Genomic DNA, 20531 nt, shown 5'->3' on the forward strand with positions numbered 1-20531 from the left:
ACATCTTATTTTTATGTTTGCAAGTTCTCATTCAAGTCTACTGATTTTGCAATGCCATTCTGTGCTCATTAATCCTTAAATGGCATTTAGCCCAACGTTGTTTCCATCATAATTCTTTATGAGCATTTTGATGGTTGTGACTGGGGGTGGCCATAGCTGGTCCTGCCTTTGTCTGTTATCTTGCATTTAGGGGTATATGCCTATGCTTTAGGGTCATCAGTCTGCTCTTCATCAGCCATCATTGTTGTGTCCTGATAGGCTGACTAACACCTCTTGACCTTTTCCTCCTCTTTGGCCATTTGGACCATCTAGTACTGGTGTCCTCTGTCACTTATGAATTAGCATACCATGTCTTCCTTACTTGCACACAGAACAGCAAACACACAATGGAGTAGAAATACATTTCTTTATATGAATCAGATAGTTATTACAAAGTAAAGCATTAATCTAAGATAACAGAGACCATAATAAATCAGACATTTCTAACCTTTTCCAGACTCAACATTGGGTAGGACCTGACAGCTTACCCATTCCTTCCTGCTAATGAGGGAGGGTGGCTGGCAGAGTAAAACACATACAAAATTATACTGCCGCCACTTATCATCATTAAACTAAACATGCTATTACAATTCTCCCAGATATTTAATTTCTACTGTTTCTTATTCTACATACCTGGAGTTAGCACATTCAATTTACAGCCTGCCCATTCTTAGGGCAGCCTCAATGTAGCCTAAGGGTTAGGTTCTTTCGGCAGAGGTTCAGCAGAGGCTGGAGGGAATACTGTGTGGGAACATACTGTCATACTTTATCCAAACCAGGCCGAATCAAAGAATACTAGGAATCCTTAGTTATGATATTAAACTGTTACCCACGTTATCAGATCTGATATGCACTGGTGACTCATTATTGGAAACTTCTCAACCAAGTGTACCAAAAGGGCATCTGCCTCTAGCCTAGTCAGTAGGCGCTGCGTTAAGTTGGTCTCAGCTGAGAATCTCTGCATCTTACACTCACTCAGCTGGATCTTTTGCTGGTAATCAGCTGCCTTTTTCATTATGACTATTTTATATCATTAATATCTGAACAAGTCAGCAACTGAGCTAGCCAAACAGAATCAAGTCGTTCAGGAGCTGGCTCTGAAGTGTTGCTGTCACTAGGGAATAGAACAGAAGCAAGATATAAATGTTGCAGATGCCCAGAGTACAAATTAGCCAAGTCTCAAGTCAGACTAGGACCTGAATTCAGATGCCAACATTGGAATAACTTTTGCCATTTCTTCTATACCAAAGGCTTCAATATATGTAAATATTCATTAAGTAAATCTTTAATATCTTAAATTTAACAGTAATTACTCTGGGCTTTTGATCACAAGCTTTTATTTGTGTCTAGCTTGAGACCCCATATTTCCACAATGGCTCAAGAGATTTGAAACTTGATTGTAAGTGTTAAAGTACTAGGAGATTTCAGTGTGTTAATTTAATCTAGACTTTCTACACTACAGGCAAAAATTCAAGGCTCACAGGGTGTTTGGGGTTTTGCTTTGTTTAAAAAAAAAAAAAGACCTTTCATGTACGGTGTCATTTAAAGTGTTCAAACTTGGAAAACCCCACCTGGCAATTAATAGGACTCTGGTGGATGGGCCTAAAATCAGATCTTTGGTACTAGCTGCACTTTGCAGAGCAGGATTTTCCCCACATCGCTTTTCCTCTGCCCTGGTTATGAAGAGACAGAACTATGAATATATAAAATCCAAGCCGTGTGATCACCAAGCACCACAAAGAGCAGGATGATTGGGTAGTTCACTACACTATCTGTGCACAGAAGCCTGGAGCAAATGAGCAGGGTGGAGGAAACATATAATATTAACACACATTTGTGATCACAGTAAAATTCCTCACTGGAGGGATTTTCAAAAGCTCTTAGCAATGGCATAACTCTAGTCCCACTTAAGTCAATAGGAGTTCAATTAGGACAACATCGAGCACTTATGAAAATCCCACCCTGGATTTCTCGTTGGGATACTCAGCAGACACTTTTTCCCAAGGTTTTATTCATTAGACAGTCAGGATCAGAAAGGCTTATCCAAAGAACCTGTGTTCCACATGAGCTATGTTTTATTCTTTGCAGTCCATCAGAGCAACACTGTCAGGAAGCTTGCCAAGCCAGTTAAAAGGTCACCAGACTTGTGAACACAGATTCAAATAATTAGAGTAAATAGAGGATTTCAAAGTCAAGAAAAATATAGGGCATCAATAATGAAAAAAAACCCTCTAGGTCAGTTAGGCTTCCAGCCAGCCACTGCATGTTGACAAGCAGAGGGAATGCCAGCCAGCAATGAGGCACCTAGGCAATAACAAGACAGACCCATCACCTCCACTTTCACAGTTGAAAAAAAGGGGGGAACAGTTCACTTGTGCATCACCACTTAATGTTACTGAAATGCCCAGCATGCCCCAAACTGGCTCTTCCTGTCTTAGGGTACATCTACACTACCCCGCTAGTTCGAACTAGGAGGGTAATGTAGGCATACCGCACTTGCAAATGAAGCCCGGGATTTGAATTTCCCGGGCTACATTTGCATAAGCGGGGCTCCGCCATTTTTAAATCCCCGCTAGTACGAACCCTGCGCCGCGCGGCTACATGCGGCATGAACTAGGTAGCTCGAACTAGGCTTCCTAGTTCGAACTACCGTTACTCCTTGTGGAATGAGGAGTAACGGTAGTTCGAACTAGGAAACCTAGTTCGAACTACCTAGTTCGTGCCGTGTGTAGCCGCGTGGCACAGGGTTCGAACGAGCGGGGATTTAAAAATGGCGGAGCCCGGCTTATGCAAATGAAGCCCGGGAAATTCAAATCCCGGGCTTCATTTGCAAGTGCGGTATGCCTACATTACCCCGCTACTTCGAACTAGCGGGGTAGTGTAGACATACCCTTATTTATTTATTTAGCAGTTAAGAACTGAGGGTACGTTTACACTACAGCGCTAATTCGAACTAACTTAGTTTGAATTAGTTAATTCGAACTAAGCTAATTCGAACTAAGGCATCTAGAACTAAAAACTAGTTCGAATTAGCATTTTGCTAATTCGAACTAGCGCGTCCACATGATTGGACGCAGGGGCGCATTTAAGGGCGGCTGAAACTGGTTCTGGCAGGGCATCAGGTCAGTAGTTGCGTTGTGAGGCTGCTGTCTGAGGCTATCTGAGGCTCGTGCTTAAAGGGACCCCCTAGACAGCCGGTTCTCAGCTTTTCCTGCTTGCTTCCCAACCTCACCGAGGGACAGCAAAGCGTTTTTCTCTGCACCCGTCTGTGTCGGTGCTTCCCTTCGGGGATGCCGCCGCAGGTGGCAACATGGAGCCAGAGCTCGCCCTGCACCTTCTGGTGCACTTTCTGGACTTGCTGCTGCAAGCCTGCCAGCAATGGATCGAGGCTGCCTGGCACCACCTGGTGCATGTCAGCCCCCTGCCTCTCCACCTGGTCACCCTGGGGACCGTGGAGGAGCCGTGGCAGTGCCCTGGCACCGGCGTGCCCCGCCGCATCCGGCGTCTGGACACCAGCAGCGACTGGTGGGACTGCATCGTCATGGAGCGCTGGGAAGACTGACAGTGGACCCAAAACTTCAGGATGAGGAGGGACACCTTCCTGGAGCTCTGCGAGTGGCTCGCCCCTGTTCTGCGCAGAAGGGACACTCGCATGAGGCCCGCCATCCCCCTCCAGAAGCGGGTGGCCATCGCCCTGTGGAAGCGCTCTGCGCCGGACAGCTACCGATCCATCGGGAACCAGTTCGGCGTGGGGAGATCCACTGTCGGAGCGGTGCTCATGCAGGTATGGCATTCGTCGGCCACTGCGCCGGGGGCGGGGGGAGGAGGGCTGCAAGGAAGGGATGGGCTGCCCCAGGGACAAAGGGGGGGCGGGAGGAGGCGAAAGCGCCCCGCACCGGAGGGGTCGGTCTGTCCCGGCCGTACTACACGCCGCCAGGGGGGTTGCTTCTGGGAGTGGGGCGCGGGGCACTGCCAGGGCATGAATGCTCCCAGCCACCCGGGTGCCCCACTGATTGGCGCTTTGCTGTGTCTCTCCGCAGGTGGTCAAGGCCATCAACCGGGTGCTGCTCCGCAGGGTGGTCCGCCTCGCCAACCCAGACGCCGTCATCCGGGGATTCGGCGCCCTTGGCTTCCCCAACTGCGGGGGGGCCATCGACGGGACGCACATCCCCATCCGTGCCCCGGAACACCAGGCATCCCATTACGTGAACCGCAAGGGATACTTCTCCATCCTCCTGCAGGCCGTGTGTGACCACCGGGGACAGTTCACGGATATTAATGTGGGCTGGTCCGGCAAAGCACACAACTCCCGGGTGTACCGCAACTCCTCCGTGTGCCAGCGGCTGCAGGACGGGACCTTCTTCCCCGACTGCCACATCAGGGTCGGGGACGTGGACATGCCCGTGTGCCTGGTGGGGGATGCCGCCTACCCACTGCAGCCGTGGCTGATGAAGCCCTACACGGGGCACCTCAATCCCTCCCTTCAATGCCAGGCTGACCAGGGCCCGCATCATGGTGGAGGGGGCCTTCGGGCAACTGAAAGCCCGCTTTCGATGCCTCCTCACCCGTCTGGACCTGGCTGAGCACAACATCCCTCCCGTGGTGGCAGCATGTTGTGTGCTCCACAATTTATGTGAGAGAAAGGGGGAGGCTTTCCTGCCAGCCTGGATGGCTGAGGCTGACCGCATGGCTGGCCACTACGGTCAGCCCCGCACCGCCGCCGTCCGGGAAGCCCAGCGGGGGGCCGTCCGGATCCGGGAAGCCCTGCGGGAGAGCTTCCTGGTGGAGGAGGAGGACTGACCTCTCCCTTGCATGCCCCACTGGGGCCTTCTTCCACCCTACCCCCCTTCCCCTTTCCCCTCCCTACCTACTGTAAAATAAAGACACCTGTTTTTCAAACAAAAACGTCTTTTTATTTTACATAACTGGGCTGGGGGGAGGGAGGGAAGGAGGAGGGTGGAAGAGGGGAGAGAGAAACCTGGGATGAGGGAGCTGGAAGGGGAGGGAAGGGAGGAAGGGAAAGGAAAGCTCAGGGGTGGGGGTCCGGCTGCCTCTCCTGTCTCGCAACACTGCGGGTCCGGGGCGTTGGTGGGGAATGGTTGTGGAGGGTGGGGCAGGAGGGACGGAGGGTGTGGAGGAAGCAGGAGTGGGAGCAGGAGGGGGAGCAGGGGGAGCAGGGGGAAGAGGAGGAGGAGGAGGAGGAGGAGCAGGAGCAGGGGGAGCAGGGGGAGCAGAAGTGGGAGCAGAAAGGGGAGCAGGGAGAGCAGGAGGAATTGGGAAGCGGTCGAGCAGGCTCTGGAGGTGGCCTCGCAGGGCACGGCCCTGCTCCTCCAGTGCCTCCAAGCTCCTCCGGCGCAGACTCAGGTCCTCCTGGACCCAGTGGTCCTGGAGATGGAGCTGTTGCTCCAGGAACCGGAGATGCCGCCTCTGGTAGTCCTCCTGGTTCCTGGTTCTCCTGCTTGCCCGGGTGCGGGCGGCTGCTGCAGGCAGGGTGGTGCGCCCTGCAGGCCCAGGTGCTGCGGCTGTGGTGCAACAAGAACAGCGGCCAATTACCCCAGGGGCCCAGGTGTGCGAAACCCAGCTCCCCTCTGCAAGGCCAGGGCCCCTGCAGGATCCCCAGCTGCTGCTCCGTGGTGGACAAGGCCCAGGCGCACGGTCCCGGGGCTCCCTCTCACCCCAGCCCCCGTACACCTAAGGGGAGCATGATGGTACTCACAGGTGGACGCCTCCCCGGCCTCGGACGACACAGGCGAGCGGCTCTGTGGGGTGCCTCGGGGGTCCCGGGTCCTGGGCAGGCTGCCGGCAGGCTCCTGGCTCTCGGAGCCCTCCTTCTCCTCCTCCTCCTCCATCTCTTGGAACAGTCCCTCTGCCCCGGGGTCTATCACGTCCCGGGGGACAGGGACGGCATGAGCCCCCTGGAGGCGGTCCAGAGCCTGGAAGTGGGGGCAGGCCCAGGAGTAGGACTGCTGCAGGTCCTTTATTTTACAGCGCACCTGCTCCCAGCTGCACTGGTGGCCTCTGGCGGCCAGGCTGGCAGCCATGCGGCCGTAGACTGCCACGTTCCTGTGGCTAGTGTGGAGATCGTGGACACTGGAGGCTTCCCCCCAAACTTCGATGAGGTCCACAAACTCCGCACTCGACTAGGCGGGCGCCCTCCTCTTGCGTCCCCGGGCAGGCTCCTGGGAGCCGCCAGGCTGGTCCTGGGAAGAGGGGGAGGGCTGGGTGTCATCGGGTGGCTGGCTCATGGGTGTCAGCTGCTGGGTGTGCTGGCACGGGTGCTGGCAGCCTCGCAACTGGCACAAACTGTGTAGCCATCCAATGGCCCTTTAAGGGCTCCGGGGCCCTTTAAGGGGGGCACTAGAGTTTGCCTGGTGTTGGCCAGAGTGGCCATCAGGGCAAGCTGGGAAGGGCTAGCCTCCCACTAGTTCGAATTAAGGGTTTACACAGTTCGAACTAGGCTTAATCCTCGTGGAATGAGGATTACCTAGTTCGAACTAAGCGCTCCGTTAGTTCGAATTAAATTCGAACTAACGGAGCGCTAGTGTAGCGTCTATGAAAGTTAGTTCGAACTAATGTCCGTTAGTTCGAACTAACTTTGTAGTGTAGACATACCCTAACTGGATTCATGGTGTTGAGAATTGCCCAACTATTGATATTTATAAAGACAGAAAGAAAGGCCACTGAAATGATGAGTGATCTATTTCCCCTTCACAGGCTCATTGCTTCAGCCATTCATCCCTCCTTCTCTCTGCCTCTGCCACTGAACCGTAACCATATTTTAATCTTCTCCATAACTAGGGGACATCAGAGGGAAGTGAAGAGATTGCTTTGCTGGAGTGTGACAGGACTAGCAAAATGTGATAAAAATAATTTAATCCTATTCAGTGGGCTTCTGACTTTCCCCATCCTTAACGTTCTTTTTACAACTTCCAAAATAGAATTCTCAGTTGCTGGCTACCATGTAATCACACCACCCTAAAATGGTCCTTATTGTGTATCTATTTATTTGTTTTATGATAGCAACTAGGAACTTCAGTCACAGACCAGGTCCACATTGTATTAAACACTGTACAAACACAGAAACGAAAGGACCTCTGATTATGTAACAAAAGGATCTCTGCCCTAAATAGATTGGGTATGTCTACACTACAAAGTTAATTCGAACTAACAGCCGTTAGTTTGAATTAACTTTCATAGGCGCTACACATACAAACCGCTAGTTCGAACTTAATTCGAATTAGCGGAGCGCTTAATTCGAACTAGGTAAACCTCATTCTACGAGGACTAACGCCTACTTGGAATTAAGTAGTTCGAATTAAGAGCTGTGTAGCCACTTAATTCGAACTAGTGGGAGGCTAGCCCTCCCCAGCTTGCCCTGGTGGTCACTCTGGGCACCACCAGGTAAACTCATCTGCCCCCCTCCCGGATTCGGAGCCCTTAACGGGGCACAGCATGGCTACGGTGCCCGTGCCAGGTGCAAGCCTGCCAGCACCCAGCCAGCAGACCCTGCACCTGGCATGGCACGAGCCAGCCACCTGATGCCCCCCAGCCCTCCGCCTCTTCCCGGGACCAGGCTGGCGGCTACCAGGGGCCACAAGAGGTGAGCGCCCGCCTGGTCTTGTGCGGACATCATGGATCTCATCAAGGTTTGGGGAGAAGCCTCCAACGTCCACGACCTCCGCACTAGGCACAGGAAAGTGGCCGTCTAGGGCAGGATAGCTGCCAGCCTGGCCACCCAGGAGCAGATTTGCATGAAAATCAAGGTGGTCGAGTGAGACCCTGACCCTGAGCTTAGAACATAAAAACATAAGAATCTCCCTACTGGGTCAGACCAAAGGTCCATCTAGCCCAGTAGCCTGTCTGCTGACAGTGGCCAACACTAGGTACCCAGGAGGGGATGGACTGAAGACAATGACCAAGCCATTTGTCTCGTGCCATCCCTCTCCAGCCTTCCACAAACAGAGGCCAGAGACACCATTTCTACCCCCTGGCTAATACCACTCCATGAACCCAACCTCCATGAATTTATCTAACTTCTCTTTAAACTCTGTTCTAGTTCTAGCCTTCACATCCTCCTGCAGCAAGGAGTTCCACAGGTTGACTATTTGCTTTGTGACGAAGAACTTTCTGTTATTAGTTTGAAGCCTGCTACCCATTCATTTCATTTGGTGTCCTCTAGTCCTTCTATTATGGGAACTAATGAAGAACTTTTCTTTATGCACCCTCTTCACACCACTCATGATTGTATAGACCTCTATCATATCCTCCCTCAGTCTCCTCTTTTGTAAGCTGAAAAGTCCCAGTTTCTTTAGCCTCTCTTCATATGGGACCTGTTCCAAACCCCTGATCATTTTAGTCTCCCTTTTCTGAACCTTTTCTAAGGCCAAAATATCTTTTCTGGGGTGAGGAGATCACATCTGTACACAGTACTGAAGATATGGCGTACCATAGTTTGATACTTCCGCTCCTCCTTCTTCCCCTGGCTTCCCCCTTCTAGCTCCCTCCTTCCAGGTTTCCTCCTCCCCTCTCCCACCCTCTCTCTTCCCCTCTCCCACCTCCTTTTCCCATTTTCCCCGAGTTTTGTTCAATAAAGAGAGTTTCTAATTTTGAACACATGTGTCCTTTATTTTGTACATCAGAAAGGGGGGCTAGGGAGGGGTAAGTGGAAGGAGGTGAGGGAGGAATGGGGTACGAGCCCCCAATGGGGAGGACTGGGGTGGCTCTGCAGGCTCCTCGGGGTGGAAGCTCTCCTGCAGTCCCCCGATTGACCCACCCCCGGATGGCAGCCTGCAGCAAGTGCAGCCGGGCCGATGGCCGAGTGCTGTGATGTGCCAAGTGTGAGCATTCAGGGCACTCCAAGCCAGGACTGCTTTGCTGTCCCTCATCGAGTTAGACAAGCGAGCGGGGAACCCCTGAGAACTGTCTGTCCGGGGTGGGGGTCGGGTCCCTTTAAGCACAGCCCTCGGCTAGCCTGAGACAGCAGCTCCACACTCTAAGTCCTCATCTGATGCCCTGCCGGCACTGCTTCCGGCCATCCTTAACCCCGGTTCAGGGTCCACTCAATGTGGACATGCTAGTTCAAATTAGCAAAATGCTAATTTGAACTAGTTTTTAGGTCTAGATGCACTAGTTTGAATTAGCTTAGTTCGAATTAACTAATTTGAATTATGTTAGTTTGAATTAGTGCTGTAGTGTCGACATACCCATTGCTATTTAAGTAATTTTGCTATTGGCCATGTGTTGTCCATAGGATAATCTGATAATAGAGTATAAATAGATGCTATCTATGTGAATTATTACACCTACTTTTCTTCATACTTTATGTGCTGCCATTTTATTGCACCTCCTTTAATGATTGCCCTCTGCTTATGTGAACTATATGAAGGTTTTTATTGTTGTTTGTATTCTGATAGTGCCTAAAAGTTCCAGACAAGGTTGTGTCCTTGGTGTACTAGGCATTGCACAGACACAAGATCTAAGGCAGTCTCTGTCCTAAAGAGTTCACAGTCTAAGGCAAGACAGATAATCCAATGTAGCCAACAACTTAAAAGTAAACTCGTCAAAAGTGCAAACCGTCTTAGTTTAATGATTCCTTATATTTCTAGCTATTGCTCTGTCAGTCACCACCCATTCCATCCTTACCAAATTGGTCCCTGAATATAGGTATTTACTGTGTGCAAATATTTAAACTGTGTTTAGCCAATAGGCTTCTGGCAATGCCTCAGAGACTGAAAAATTAAAAAGGTTAAAATGTTCTAAAACTTTCTAAAGCCTGTTTACCTGGTATATCTCCTGAAGAGTGAAAGCCTATGTAACATTTTTAAAGCTTGCTTCCTAATTATAACAATTACCTTCACTCAAAAGCTACCATGCAATTTGTGAGACCAATGACGATTAGCCAACACAATTTGTAGTTCAAATGTTGAGTACTGAAGACTCATAAAAAACTGATCGTGATCAGTTCATATAGTAAATAATAAACTCAAAGACACCTTCCCAAAATGTTAAATTATTCAAATATCTAAGAAGTTTAAATAAACACTATCTTCTCTTGGACTTTGTGTGGGCAGAAAGGCAAAATTTGCACAGCAAACTGTTTCATAATTGTTAGCTCAGATTTATGTAGTAACCTGTATGTCAGGTATTTTTTGTTTCTTTAGGGTAACCATATTTCCCTGTGCTGAATATGGGACAATTACTTGTATTCAAGCAAGTTCAATGGCAATCAATCAGAACTAGTTAGTACAAATGTTCAAATTAATATCAAGTTGATGGAGCCCCTATGAAAAAGAAATACTGCGTAGCTGGAGACTTTTTATTTACCGTCTTATATTTAAGGTTTGCACAGGGAGAGATGATACACACATAGGCTGTGTCCAGACTCAGGGGTTTTTTCAGAAAAAGTAGCCTTTTTCCGAAAAAACTTCACCTGCGTCTAGACTGCAGCCGCGTTCTTTCGAAATTAAATTGAAAGAACGCGGCTTTTCTTTCGACGGCGGTAAACCTCATTTCACGAGGAAGAACGCCTTCTTTTGAAAGTGCTCTTTCGAAAGAAGGCATTCTTGAATGTAAATAGGGCTTCTTCGAAAGAGAGCATCCAGACTCACTGGATGCTTTCTTTCGAAAAAGCGGCTTGCTTTTTCGAAAGTTCCGCGTGCAGTCTAGATGCTCTCTTTTGAAAGAGGCTCTTTCGAAAGTATCTTTCGAAAGAGCCTCTTTAGAAAGAGGCTTGCAGTCTAGACATAGCCCTAGTGGCTACATCTTGACTGCAGGCTTTTTTCAGAAGAAACTTTTCCAGAAGAGATCTTCCAAAAAAACTTTTTTAAAAAGAGCATGTCCCAACTGCCAAAGCACATCGAAAAAGCAATCTGCTTTTTCGAATTATAGTGTCCACACTTAGGCTGTGTCCAGACCCAGGGGTTTTTTGAAAAAAGTAGCCTTTTTTCGAAAAAACCTCACCTGCGTCCAGACTCAAGCCGCGTTCTTTCGAAATTAAATTGAAAGAACGCGGCTTTTCTTTCGATGGCGGTAAACCTCATTTCACGAGGAAGAACGCCTTCTTTCGAAAGTTCCTCTTTTGAAAGAAGGCGTTCTTCAATGTAAATAGGGCTTCTTCGAAAGAGAGCATCCAGACTCACTGGATGCTTTCTTTCGAAAAAGCAAGCCGCTTTTTCGAAAGTTCAACGTGCAGTCTAGACGCTCTCTTTCGAAAGAGGCTCTTTCGAAAGTATCTTTCGAAAGAGCCTCTTTCGAAAGAGGCTTGCAGTCTAGACATAGCCATACTGGACGCTATCTCGCATTTAAGCTGTGATTACTATTGATGGAATGGCCACCAGGGCACCTGTGCTTTTTCCTCTTTCCTCTTCTTTGGAAAGAACTCCCTCTTCCCCATCCACACATGCCTTTTTCTGAAAGAGCTCTTTCAGAAAAGGCTTCTTCCTCATAGAAAGAGGATTATCAATGCCAGAAAAACCCCTCTGTTCTTTCGATTTTCTTTCAAAAAAACACAATTGCAGTGTGAATGTAATTGAAGTTTTTTAGGAAAAAAGGCTGTTTTTTCTGTAGTGTAGACATACCCATATTCCCATTCTCTCTTTTCCATGGGGATGCAAATGACTGGCTGAAATGACTCAGCCCTCCCCAGCCACTACGCTCATCCTCCATGCTTGGTTGGGCTCCGGGACAGATCCACCTCTCCTGGTACCTGGTGCCACATGTTCTCAAGGCAACATTTGTGACACACAGGGTTACTTATCCCCAACTTTCTGTCAAGATTCACAACAGAATGTGCAAGCATCAGCCTTCTAGACCAACATAACCCAGACGCCTCCTTTCTCCTGGTTAAAGTAAAGGCAGGAAGGGTTTAAGCCCTAACGATGCATTGAGCACCAAGGCTCACTGAACCAAACTGCAGGGGCTTCAGCAAACCAATCCAGAGCGGTGGCTCAGCAGGGAAGGATGCCTAGGGGACATCACAGCCCTGCACTCCCTGGTGGCAGGACCAGGGTGGGGGGCAGCATGTCCCTGTAGGTTGTGGTTCAAACAGGCTAGAAATAGCTTCCTCTTTGCTACTCAGGACCTTAGCTGAGGGACAGAGAAGCTTCCCCATTCAGTGCTATGTGGAGCTTTATCACGTGCAGGGCTTGGCTCCTCCTGGCCAGCACCTCAGGCCAGAGGCTTTTGAGCTTTCCCTGGGCACCAGCCCAACCTGAAACAGTGGGTGAAGGAATGAATTTGCAGGCCAGGCTGTTGGTGAGCTGAGATGGTCCCATGCACTGGGGATGGCTCTCTGTGCAGCACTGGGAGTGGGATGCTGGAGCAGTGGAGGGAAGTGAGCTGGAGGGGAATGAACTGGCAAAACAGGGAAAGCACAGTGAGAGGGGGAGCATGTAAGGAGAACAGAGGACATATAACCAGCTACCACCTGCCTGCACTAACCAGCCACCAGAGCAAACAGCCAGTCCTGGCTGTAAATGGGGTGGGCAGGTGGGTAGAGAGGGTGTAGAGCTTTGCACACTCACTCCCCATTGTCAGCCAGTGGAGCACCTCCCCACTCATTGCTGGGGTGTGGGGTGCAGCTGGCAAGTAAGAATCCAGCTGGCACTCCGCAATAGTACTCTATGTGGGCAGGAGAAGAGACAGAAAATATGGGACAATTTACCCATTTTTTAAAAAAATTGGAACATCTGCAGGAGGGCTTAAATACGGGAGTGTCCCTTTAAAATCTGGTCACCCTGGTGTTTGTTGATAGTAGCACTCATGGTGCGGTGCGCGCTGTTCCAGAAGAGATCATGGCTGTTCCTAGGGGGTCATAGACATGATTTAGAGAGAAGGGAACACAATAGTCAATGTATATACAAGTCACTGTAAGCAACATGGCAGAAATGCGTGAGTGAAGGATTCATGTGGTCAGGGCAGTGGTCTTTCAGATGAGCTCAGGTCGCTTCAAGCCAGCTTGTAGGGTGCTTGGGAAAATGCAAAGAGGTGACTGTACAAGAAGCAGAGAAGTGGGCTGACAAGATGGAACTGTTCTGGAGCAGAAGGGATTTTTCTAGTTAGCTGCACTTTTGAATTATTTTCAGTAGGGTTGGGGTGTGATTAGCTCACAAAAGGTGAAAGATGGGGTTAGTCATTGCCTGAGAGCTCTGAAAGGGACTCAGGAAAGAGGGGTTGTGTTCTAGATGTACAGTGGAGATAGTGAAGCTCATCTCCTTGGTAAAGCACTTAGAAATCTTGCGGATGAAAGCTGTTGTGAAATGTGAAAAATGTTCGCCAGCATCACAGTCTGTGCAAACCCTTAGCTCCTCCAGAAAGGCAGCAATGACTCTTCATCCCCAAGCCCCAAAAACTCCATATTTCACCCAGTCAAACCTCAGCACTAAATCCAAGTGGCTGCTGCAGAAGCATGAACTATTCAATTTTCAGACACCTCAAACTGATATTGTTCCACAGGGAACAAATAATAGTTTACATGTTGTATTCTTTAGTTATAGGTATTCTTGAGCAATTTTTGCTTTCTCTCTACTAGTAGGTACAGCAGAGCAATTACCAGCTACTTCCTAGCTCCCTAAAACAAGCACAAAGGGTAAATGAGCACAAAGCCATATTAAGCCTTCTCCCCAGAGAGGCCTTGAGGCAACTGTCATTACTTGAGGGTGACTGGTGGAAATATTTGCATTATACAGTAGGAGTGTCTACCTGAAAGAAGACATCACCAAAGAGAAGAACTAGCACTTATTGAGCAGGAGGGATTTTTCCACCTCTCCAGACGCTAAAAATGAAATCCTGCTTCATTATCGTCTAGCTGAAGCTATTCCAGATGATGTAGGAGAACCAATAGCTTCAAATTCTGGCATCCAGCCAAGATTGCTCCATACATTCAAAGCCAGACTAGCAAACTAGCCTATCTGCTAGTGAGCTATAGCTATACCTAACCAGGACATTATTCTCACTGGTCCAGTCATTTCTCTAGAGCAGGCAGGACCAAGTTTTTCAGACAGAGATAAACCTCTCCTACTTAATCCACCTAGTAAACTGCATCTCTTTAGCATCTCTCCCCAGGCCCCAGCAGAAGATCAGTTGCTGCCCTGAACAGTGAGGCTTGATTTTTACTGTTTAATCGTGTGTGACTACAAATGTTTCACTGTCCATGGGATTCTTAAATCCTGTCCAACATCCAGCTTCATTATTTGTCATGAAAGGAAATATTTCTTTTTGCATACATGCAGCCAGCGTGTCCTTTACACTGTTGCAATGAATAACCCAAACTGACTGTATAATGTATACTGATAGTTCCTTTCATCCCTTTACCATTCACAGCTTTGCAATTTTGAGTGTCTTTTTTACCATGAAATGGGAAATTTCAGTGAGTTGTTTATCACCTTTTTATTTGTTAGGCCTTAAAGACACAGTTTTCATAGTTTCTCTTCATATGTGTAACTTCCTGTGACTTAAACCATTTTCTCTGCCCATCTGTAGACCTTTTCAGGCTCTGTAATATTAATCTCTAGGGGTATGTCTACACAGCAAAGTTATTTCGAAATAACAGCCGTTATTTTGAAATAACTTTCCTAGCGTCTACACAGCCAAACTACTATTTTGAAATTAATTCGAATTAGCGTAGTGCTTATTTTGAATTTGGTAAACCTCATTCTACGAGGAATAATGCCAAATTCGAAATAGCTATTTTAAAATAAGTGCTGTGTAGACACTTATATCGATATAGGGGGCCTCCAGCCCTTCCCAGGGTGTCCTGGTGGCCACTCCAGCCTCAACCAAGAACACTCCTCTCCCTCCCTCCTTCCCAGAGCACTTAAAGGGGTTGACTCTGGCCACAGTGCCTGTGCCAGCTCCAAGCCTTCCACCCAGAGCCAGCAGTCACTGCCCCTGACCCAATGGCCCCAAAACATGAGCCAGCAAGCCACTGGCAGTCAGCCCTCCATCGCTTCCCAGGAGCAGTCTGCCAGCTCCCAGAAGCCTGCCAAGGCCTGGAGAAGGCAGGCGCCTTCCTGGTCCAGGGTGGAGATCATGGACCTTATTCAGGTTTGGGGGGGAATGCCTCCAATGTCCATGATCTCTGCACTAAATGGAGGAACACGGCTGTCTATGGGAGGATAGCTGCCAGCCTGGCCACCAAAGGACACGTAAGAACCCAGGAGCAGGTTTGCATGAAAATCAAGTTGATCCAGCGAGACCCCCCCAACCCTGAGCCCTGAGCTTCCCCTCCCACTTATTCCCCTTGCTTCCCCCTTCCAGCTCCCTCCTCCCAGGTTTCCCCCTCCCCTCTCCCACCCTCTCTTCTCCCATCTCTCACCTCCTTTCCCCAGTCTCACTAGAGTTTCATCTCCCCCACCCCCAAGTTTTGTTAAATAAAGAGAGTTTGTTTTCATGAAAATACATGTATTTTATTTGACGTCAGGAAGGTGTCTTAGGGAGGGGTAAGTCAAAGGATGTGAGGCACAAGCCCCTAGTGGGGCAGACCAGGGAGGCTCTTAGTGCTCCTCTGGGTGGAAGCTTTCCCACAGGGCTTCCTGATACTTACAGCCCCCCGATGGACCTCCCAGATGGCAGCCTGAAGAAAGTGAAGCCAAGCTTGCAGCAACACGTCCACGAGAAGCACCAGAGTGCCTGGGGCAGCTCTGGCTCCATGTTGCAGAGTGCTATGGAGTCCCAAGTGAGGGCAACCAGAGCACACAGAGACAAAATGCTTTGCTGTCCCTCATCGAGGTAGACAAGCAAGCAGGGAAAGCTGAGAACCAGATGTCCAGGGGTTTTTCCTTTAAGCACAGGCCTCAGATAGCCTCAGGCAGCAGCCACACAAAGTAACTCCTGACCTGGGGTACGTCTAAACTACATGCCTCTGTCGGCAGAGGCATGTAGATTTGTTTGTTCAGCAAAGGTAAATGAAGCCGCGATTTAAATGATCGCGGCTTCATTTACATTTACATGGCTGCCGTGCTGAGCCGACAAACAGCTGATCAGCTGTTTGTCGGCTCGCCGCTAGTCTGGACGTTCCCCCTGTCAACATCAAAGCCGTTTGTCGGCAGCCCCGGTAAACCTCATTCCCCGAGGAATGATCAGCTGATCAGCTGTTTGTCGGCTCAGCGCGGCAGCCATGTAAACGTAAATGAAGCCGCGATCATTTAAATCGCGGCTTCATTTGCCTTTGCTGATCTGTCTAATCTACATGCCTCTGCCGACAGAGGCATGTAGTCTAGACACAGCCCTGATGTCCTGCCGGACCTGGTTCTGGCTGGCCTTAAATGCGATTCAGTGTCCACTCAGTGTGGACGTGCTATTTCGAAATAGCAAAACGTTATTTCAAAATGCAGTTTGTGTTTAGATACATTATTTCAAAATAACTTATTTCAAAATAGTTAATTCAAAATAAGATATTTTGAAATAATGTGGTAGTGTAGACTTACCCTTGGAGATTTCCTGGCATTGCTTGGGTCCTTCAGGGCAGGCAGCCAGGAGTGTGTGTGGGGGGGGGGGGTGCAGGAGTCAGGACAGTGCAGTTGGGTCCTTCAGAGCCAGGGCTTCAGGATGTGGGGGCTCAGGTGCAGGGTGTGGGAGGTGCAGGAATCAGGGTTGGGGATGAGCAGGGGCTCAGAGCAGGGGTGGGGTGGGGTCTCAGGAGTCAGGACGCTGGGTTGGGAGGGCTCGGGGAGGACATGGAGGTGTAAAAGGGGTTCAGGAGGCAGGGTTTCAGGGGTGAGGAAGGGTTCATGGCAGAAATGTGGAGGTGCAGAGCAGTGTTCCCTCTAAGCTGCATGGCAACACAGCCCCACAGCTGCTTAATGAGCCCCACCCAGCCATGGGCTCAAGACTCACACACAGAGAGTCTCTCCCAGCCAGTAGGGAGAGGACGTGTCTCTACTGGCTGGGAGAGACTGGTTGCTCTGTACTTAGCAGGGAGCTGCTGCTGTTGCTGAGGGAGAAGCGCCACTCACCAGCCAGGCAGTTCTGTGCGTAAGTCCTGAGCCCCTGGCTGGCTGGGGCTAATTAAACCACTGCAGGGCTGTGCTGCCACACAGTGGTGCAGAGTCAGGGAAGGAGATTGGGTGGGGTGGGGGACTCGGGGCAGGCAATGGGGATGAGGGAAATGCAGGAGTCAGAACAAGGGTTTGGGGTTATGGGGTGCTCAGGGCTGGGTGTGTGGGTGCACAGTCAGGGCAGGGGTGGGAACTCAGGCCAGAAATATAGGGGATGTTGGAATCAGGACTGGAGGTTGGGTGTTGCGGTGTCTCAGGGAAGGGAGTGGGGTCTCAGGGCAGGGAGTCAGGGTGCTGGAATCAGGGCAGAGGTTTGGGAGTTATGGGAGTGCTCAGGGCAGGGCATGAGGGATACAGGGATCAGGGCAGGATTGGGGGCTCAGGGCAGGTAGATGGGGGCTGCTGGTGGCTGCTCACCAGATCTAGCTCAGGGTGGCACTGTCAGGCTGATGGCTGCTCCCCAGGGTGGCCTGGAGTTGCAGGAGCCATGCTGTCCAGTTGGTGGCTGCTCCCTGGACCCTATCTGGGGCAGCAGAGCCAGCAGCTGCTGCCTGTGTCCAGCACAGAGTGGTAGGAGCCAAGATAGCTAGCCGAAGGGTACGCCTTGGGGCTGGGACATATGCTGCCACCCTCTGGTCTGGAATATAACTATCCCTGCTATCAAAGCCCTCCCTTTCCATTTGTTTCTCATCAATCTGCTTCCATGCACATCCCATTGTCCTGGCAAAACCAATCCCTTATCTTGCTTTAAGTGGAAGCTGCATAGCAAATTTGGTGGTCCTAGCTCTTGCCATGTAGGAGGTACAAACCGACGCACAGACAGACACACCCATGAATTCTCTGAAATATGTAGTAGACTACCTGCTATAGTCACCCTTGGTTGACTTTAATGGTGTTACACTGCTCAGTGGCTACATGCTGCGCTTTCAATGCTGCAAGTACAGGGAGAAGGCCAAACAGCCATGCGTAATAGCCCAGCATTTGAGAGAACTAACTCCTCTGTAGCAAAGTAGTAGTAATTGTGATTACTGCTTAATAGCAGGGCCTGTTTCTCTCCCCTCAATGGCTGAACAAAGGTATCTGACAAAGGCAGACGGTCTGGAAATTCTGATTCTACCTTAGAGCTCAACCCGGATTGCCCCCAGGCAACACTGCTGGTTCGATGGTTTGTACAGTGTAAGTGAGATCAGAATCTGACCCTAGACTTCAGTTTTCTGTTAGTCCAGAAAATTGCACCACTCTCCTTGAAATCCTCCTCTTTCTTTAAAGCTTTGTCATACTGGAGGCTCAGCATGATGGAGAAGTGCAGCTGCCCCATGTTCTCCCAGGGGCTTCAACAGGTTCTTGAGTAAACAGTAGCTGGAAACCTACTGTGATAAATGATGGTCTATTATTTGCCATCTGCTTGTGATGCTTTGGCTTGCCTTCCTCCAGCTAGCAAACATTTTGTACATCCCCAGGAAACCTGCCCCAGTGAGTATCCATCTGGGACTTGAGTTCTAAGCATCATTAGGTAGGAGGGGGAACATGGTAATGCCTACAAGAGGGAAACAGAAGTGTGCAGCGCCCTCTCCTTGGAGCAGGCAATAATGAAAATGAACAGATCTCTTTTTCTAAAATCAGTAGGTGCATTGCCATCTGTCCTCATTATAAAATATTTTTTCTGAAAATCAATATATTGTCTGAGGACTAGAATATATTTTAAAAGAGCAGAGAGGAAAATGTGCAATTCAATTCTATCCAAGCACATGGTGCATTTTCCATTTTAAATTCCCTCTGTTTGCATTTTTGGGGGATCAAACTCTTTCTTGAAGTTAATCACAGAACAGGGAAGTTAATTCCTGCTGATTCTATTTCTTGGCATTTCATTCTCCATAGTCAGAAGCATCTGAATTTCTCCCACTGATTGGCTAGTATGTCTCTAGTTTCAAAAATTAATTACCAGTAGGAGACAGTTCCAAAATGTAGATTTGTCCTTCCAGAAGCAAGAGACTTGGCAGCACTAAATGGCAGCATTTGCTAGTTCAGGACTAAATAAACGTTGGCAGTAATGCTCTTTGTGCCCTACTTAAAAGCTGTCATTTTCTCAGCATATGATGTTCTGTCTTAAGTTACATCATGAAGTGATTCAGTGTATGTAAATTACCATCAGTCCAAAGCAGTTTTAAGGGGAGGGAACATTTCTTTTCATTTGGAACAAAGTACTACTCAGGGCATTTAGGAAAGAGGAAAGTGGAAGAGACACATTTGAAAACAGCCAGTTACTCTAATTTTGCAGGTAGATAATCACTGCTAACATTTATTTTCCATTGATTACAATGAAAGTCCATATCCATTGAAACACAGGTCGACATTTTCAGAGTTAGGTGAATAAAGCAAGAGACCTAAATAAAGAAAGTGGGGTGATTTTTTCAGAAGTGCTCAGTAGTCCGGGTTCCAACTGACATCACCAGGAGATGGAGGTGATCAAAACCTGTAATACCACCCCTATATTAAATTACCCAATTCTGGATTTAGATGCCTAGCTCCAAGTTTGAAAATGTTGGCTTTGTATTGCTCCCCAAATCCTGCCCAGCAATAGTTGCTCTAATTAGCCACATAACAGTTTACAAACTCCATAATGAGCCCAGGAGAAGAATCTTCCTTGTTTTGCAAGCAAGCACCATGATCCCACCCTTGTGCAGTTGCCAGAACTGCCAGTCATGGAGACAGACACCCACAACTGTGATCAATAGAGAAAACAAGTCCTGCTATAAGGGGGAGACAACCAAGAGGGGGGAAGCAAAATTGCTTGAGATAGCAAAGGAGTAATAGCCCTGCTCCAGGCTGCCTCTGGGAAAGCAACCTGGAGACAGACAGAGGCTGAAAGCCCTGGAGTTGAAGGGCACACAGCTTCAGTTTAGGGTGAGTGTTCATGAACTGATCTGATTGAAAATGAACTGAAGAGGAGAAGCTGGGACCCTTATGAAGACCACACCAAGAAGTGTTGACAAGCCAAAGCCACTAGATTTTTAGCTGTTCCCAAACCTCTTGTGGCAGCCAAGATTATCAATATCATTCATTGCAATCCCTTCTTCTTCCAATTATAAATGCTTTGGGCTCTGCAAACCACATTTCATTTTGTCTATATGTATTCAGAACATGCCACTCCCCCACTCTCTAAATCTGATCCAGAAAGAAGTGTCATCTTTTCAGCACTTGACACAGCGAAAGTGAATAATCCTTTTACAGCAAAACCTCTTATTTTAAGATCAGAAGGGAGCATCCTGATCGACTAGTCAGACAGACCTCCTGTTAAACATGTACCAGAGATCTTTGCCAGAGGAAAAAAAATCTAATCTTGATTTTAAAATTGTCAGCTAAAGGAGAATCCAAAACCTCCGTGGTATGTTGTTCCAATGATTAAGCATTTACACTTGATTTCCAGTCTGATTTTGTATAGCTTCAGTTTCCAGCCATTGGATTGTTGTATCTTTCTCTGTTAGACTGAAAAGCCCA

Source organism: Pelodiscus sinensis, chromosome 10 (genome assembly GCF_052426305.1).
Source record: "Pelodiscus sinensis isolate ZL-2025 chromosome 10, ASM5242630v1, whole genome shotgun sequence".
Taxonomy (NCBI): domain Eukaryota; kingdom Metazoa; phylum Chordata; order Testudines; family Trionychidae; genus Pelodiscus; species Pelodiscus sinensis.